The following is a 5,063-nucleotide window of genomic DNA, read 5'->3' as shown; positions in this document are numbered from 1 at the left end:
GCTTATCACGTTGTTAGATAGGTTTAGAGACGGGATTGGTTGACGAGCCGCCGTGACACTTCGCTGAGGCTCATGGGAATTTGTCATCGACAGTGACACCGTGAATCAAGAAAGTGGCGCTGGGAATGACAATCTTCTAAGGTAAGATTAGTATGGTTGATAAATGTCAGAGAAACGGATGACACAAACTCACTCCCTTTTGATAAAACAATGTTAATTGCGTGGAAATAACAATTTAAAGGGTTTTATATCACGTTTGGACCACAGGCACACATACAATTATGCCAATAAGCTTTGCCAGAAAACTTAAATGAAGTAATATAACATTGACTTAAATACGAACCTACGTAATGATGGTTTAAATTCAATGAATCAATAAATTAAAAGATGCAAAGACTGACCTATTGATCTTTTCTGTCTGTGTTAAAGCTGGGCAGTTGACTGGACAAATACCTGTAATTTTAATTGACTAGGTAGACACACTCCGGGGCTCGATCAACCCCGGCGGGGCCTCCCTTGGGCGAGGGTGTCTGGTGATAATGGCCGAAACACTCTGAGACCCCAAGGTCCACTACTGATGAGGTGTCTACAAAATTCTGACGCTCAAATTACCCACAACAAGGATGACTTAATGGGGCCCCTTCTAAAAAAAGCTGTTGGTTGAATATAAAAACAAGATATTAGGTCAAAAATACTTCAAAGTTAATAGACATAATAATTTAATCGAAGGGTAGGACTTTAGGTTGCTTTCTTCTCTCACTTTTCACAATTTTTTCCATCTTGCTGGCCAAAGACCTGGGTAGCGCCTCAGCTACTCGGGGGAGGTTCTGGTTGAGGTGCATTCTCAATTCGCCGTCCTTCGTACCCATTCCAAAATTTATGCGACTCCGGTACGGCGAGGTTTACTGAAGGAGACATGCGTCGGCCTGTGCCTTCCGCTGCCTTCTATCTAACCAACTGGGTCGGAGGACCCTTTGGGGAATGTGTAGCGAGATAACCTTATAAACCTAACCCTAACCCTAACCCTAACTCGACTTCCAGCGGCCGGCGCGCTCGCGCACGCCGCCCGGCACCGCCGAGAGGCCGTGCGCATGCGCCAAGTGGCTGAAAATAGCCACGGCCGAGCGGATCGGCATTTTACAAGCACCGCGGATGAGATCGCGGAGCCTTATTCGACTTCCGGCGGCCGGCGAGCTCGCGCGCGCCGCCCGGCACCACCGGGAGGCCGTGCGCATGCGCCAAGAGGCCGAAAATAGCTCCGGCCGAGAGGATCAGCACTTTACAAGCACCGTGGATGAGATCGCGGAGCCTCATTCGACTTCCGGTGGCCGGCGCGCTCACGCACGCCGCCCGGCACCACCGAGAGGCCGTGCGGATGCGCCAAGTGGCTGAAAATAGCTCCGGCCGAGGGGATCGGCACTTTCGAAGCACCACGGATGAGATCGCGGAGCCTCATTCGACTTCCAGCAGTCGGCGAGCTCGTGCCGGTGCCGCTGTGGCGGGGAATTGCCTTCCTCTGGCCGACACGGCGAGTAAATACCCCACCTCTCGCACTTAGCGCACACTCGCATGGCTCCGCATCCGATGACACTCTGCGCAGGTAAACGGCGGGAGTAGCTGTGACTCTCTTAAGGTAGGCTCACTTGACATTTTTTTAACGGTTCGTGGAGGCGACCGGGAGCACCGGGAGCCCATGCGCACGCGCAGAGCGGCTGAGTAACGCTCTGGCGGCCCCGGGTGATTACTAAGAGGCTCCGCAGTTGGCGTCGCGGAGCTCTGACGGTCCTCCGCGGAACTTCCAGCAGCCGGTGTGCTCACGCACGCCGCCCGGCACCGCCGGGAGGCCGTGCGCATGCGCCAAATGGCCGAAAATAGCTCCGGCCCAGCGGATCGGCTGTTTATAAGCACCGCGGATGAAATCGCGGAGCCTCGTTCAACTTCCAGCGGCGTTTGGCCGCTTAAAATGTCATCGGACGCGTAGCCATGCGAGTGTGCGCTTAGTGCGAGAGGTGGGATATTTACGCGCCGTGTCCGCCAGAGGGAGGCAATTCCCAGCCACGGCGGCACTGGCAGCTACCGAACGTCTCCCGCCGGAAGTCGAATGTGGCCGCGCGATCTCATCCGCGGTGCTTGTAAAGTGCCGAACCGCTCGGCCACTTGGCGCGTGCGCACGGCCTCCCGGTGGTGCCGGGCGGCGTGCGTTAGCGCGCCGGCGTCCGGAAGTCGAATAAGGCTCCGCGATCTCATCCGCGGTGCTCATAAAGGGTTTGGGTTAGGGTTAGATTCAAGATTCAAGAGTTTTTTATTCGCCATGTTTGAGCGTGCCAAACAAGGAATTTGACTTCGGTAAATCACAGCCTCTGTTCAACATTTGGTGACTAACAACAACACTCAGGACATGTGAAGAACGAAAGATATTCTCAAACACCCCCTGATCTTAAACTCCCAAGAGGGCAAGGAAAAACTCAAAACTCCAGCTAGGGGAAATGAGAAACCTTGAGAAGAGACCACAGATGGGAGGGTCCCTCTTCTAGGATGACCAGGCTGCAATGGATGCAGAGAGGACACATAGTACAAACAGTGTAGACAAAAAAGGTGTGGCAAGCGGGATGTTATTAGGGTTAGGTAAAGAGTTCCTCCCCCGAAGGAGAGGAACAAAGGTACGGTCCTACCATCCTGGCCCGCACCCCACAACCAGCTCCAGAGCATCCTGCCCGTTGCGGCCGCGCCCGCCATGCTGGCCAGGACTAAATTAAATTAAATAATTACTATTTCATAAACTAAATTACTATTTGTTTCCAATTGGTTTTGTACCGGCGTCATTTTGCGCTCAATTTTGTTCATCTGCGTGGCCATCGACAACGTTTCGGCATCTTTTGTGCCTTCTTCAGGTCTGGCACACAGGAATTGCATCTACATTTAGTTTAGTTTCATCACATGGGGACCTGCTTCCTCCTCCACGGCCGCATCGAGACTGAGAGCTCCTGCTCCGAACGGTGCTTATATACACTCCTCCAAGTGGGCGGAGCCAGCGATTTGCGCTTGTTTCTTTATCATAGTAACTTGTTTTCTTGCAGGCACCGATTGGGCGTGAATTTGTGATCTCCGGATTAGGTAAGTATATTTTTGTTTTGGGTAAGAATTTACTTTTAACTGCTTTTTTTGCTTTTTTTGTCCCAAATAATGCTTATTTGCAATTGTTTACATTCAAATTTGATAGGTATGCACATTTTATTGTTTTGGGTGAGTATTGTGGTTTTATGTGAGGTAAGTATTTATTTTTAACTGCCTTTTGGTCTCAAATAGTGCTTATTTGCAATTATTGTTCAAATTTCTGTTTACGTTCAAATTTTGACTTGTTTTTTTTCAAATTTTAACTTGCAGGTTGACGTTTTTGTCTTATCGGGTTAGGGTTAGTGTTAGGCTTAGCGTTAGGGTTAGGGTTAGGGTTAGGGGTTAGGTTAGGATGGGGGACAGGTTAGGATTAGGGCTGGGATAGGACCAGTTTAGGGGACAGCAGACGTAACAGGAGCTCGATGGAAACCGGAAACGTGGGGGGGGCGCACTGGAGGTGGCACAGGCGAGTTAGGATTAGGTAAAGAGTTCCTCCCCCAAAGGAGAGGAACAAAGGCACGGTCCTACTATCCTGGCCCGCACCCCACAACCAGCTCCAGAGCATCCTGCCCGTTGCGGCCGCGCCCGCCATGCTGGCCAGGACTAATTAGGGCTTAATAAAAATCGTTTTTGACCTTGAACACGTGTTTGTGCTTATTGTATGTTTGTTTTTGATTGCACTTTACCTATCCGGTCACCTTTGTTATATAATTAATAAGTGAGTCTCGATTTGGCATGTAAGATTGACAGCTGCGCTTTTGTTCAATTAAATATTCGTACCTCGCACCTAATTCATCGACTCCCCTATCTGGGTGGAGCGAGAGCATCTTGCTCTGTGCGGCATCCATGCGCTCTCCTATCTGGGTAGAGCGTGGGTAAATTACTATTTGTTTCCAATTGGTTTTGTACCGGCGTCATTTTGCGCTAAATTTTGTTCATCTGTGTGGCCATCGACAACGTTTCGGCATTTTTGTGCCTTCTTCAGGTCTGGCACACAGGAATTGCATCTAAATTTAGTTTAGTTTCATCACATGGGCAGCTGCTTCGTACTCTTCGGCCGCATCGAGACTGAGAGCTCCTGCTCAGAACGGTGCTTATATACACTCCTCCAAGTGGGCGGAGCCAGCGATTTGCGCTTGTTTCTTTATCACAGTAACTTGTTTTCTTGCTGGCACCGATTGGGCGTGGATATGTGATCTCCGGATTAGGTAAGTATATTTTTGTTTTGGGTAAGTATTTACTTTTAACTTTTTTTTGCTTGTTTTTATCCCAAATAATGCTTATTTGCAATTGTTTACATTCAAATTTGATAGGTATGCACATTTTTTTGTTTTGGGTGAGTATTGTGGTTTTATTTGAGGTAAGTTTAGGGTTAGGGTTAGGGTTAGGATTGCGGTAGGAGCCCCCCTTCCTGTTGGAAGCAGGGGCAAAAGCACGGTCCATCCATCCGGCACACCTCCCAGCTCCCAGCCCAGGGTTCTGACGAGCAAAGCGGCGGCGTCGGCCATAGTGGACCGTGGTCCAACCTTGCTCCATGGCTGGAATTCGCCTTTGTTATATATATAATAAATTTGTTTTTATCAAAAAAAAAAAAAAAAAACGTTTTTAATATGGTTGTTTTTAATGAAGTAGTTTTTTTCAATAAAATTTATTTTGTTAGATTTTGTTTGGCCAATATATAATGTAAGTGTGCCTTGACAACGTTTCGGCCGCTAGAGCCTTCCTCAGGTCTGGCACACAAACAAACAAAAAATGAAATTGATGCTGAAATCTACTGTTTGTAATTGCTGCTGAGTTGTTTTCTCTTTGCTCTCTCTCCACGCACTGAGCATCTGTTTCGCTGCGCGTCCTTTTATAGTCTCTGTTTGGTTAGAGTATCTAATTTCAAATTTTAGTTTTTGTTTCTGACTTTTTCTTTTTTGGAAATAAAATTGGTTTTAGCTTCAATG

The 5,063-nt window shown here is 48.4% G+C and overlaps 1 long non-coding RNA gene across 1 annotated transcript; it reads left to right on the top strand.

The window, feature by feature from the left end:
• Window positions 1–2,285: 2,285 nt before the first annotated feature.
• LOC125974799 (uncharacterized) lies at window positions 2,286–3,755 on the top strand. Its single transcript, XR_007483723.2, has 2 exons — window positions 2,286–3,114; window positions 3,221–3,755. It is a non-coding gene; the product is annotated as an uncharacterized lncRNA (long non-coding RNA).
• Window positions 3,756–5,063: the final 1,308 nt, after the last annotated feature.

Source organism: Syngnathus scovelli, chromosome 9 (genome assembly GCF_024217435.2).
Source record: "Syngnathus scovelli strain Florida chromosome 9, RoL_Ssco_1.2, whole genome shotgun sequence".
Taxonomy (NCBI): domain Eukaryota; kingdom Metazoa; phylum Chordata; class Actinopteri; order Syngnathiformes; family Syngnathidae; genus Syngnathus; species Syngnathus scovelli.
Note: the sequence above shows the minus strand (reverse complement) of the source record. Positions and strands in the feature narration are given on the sequence as shown.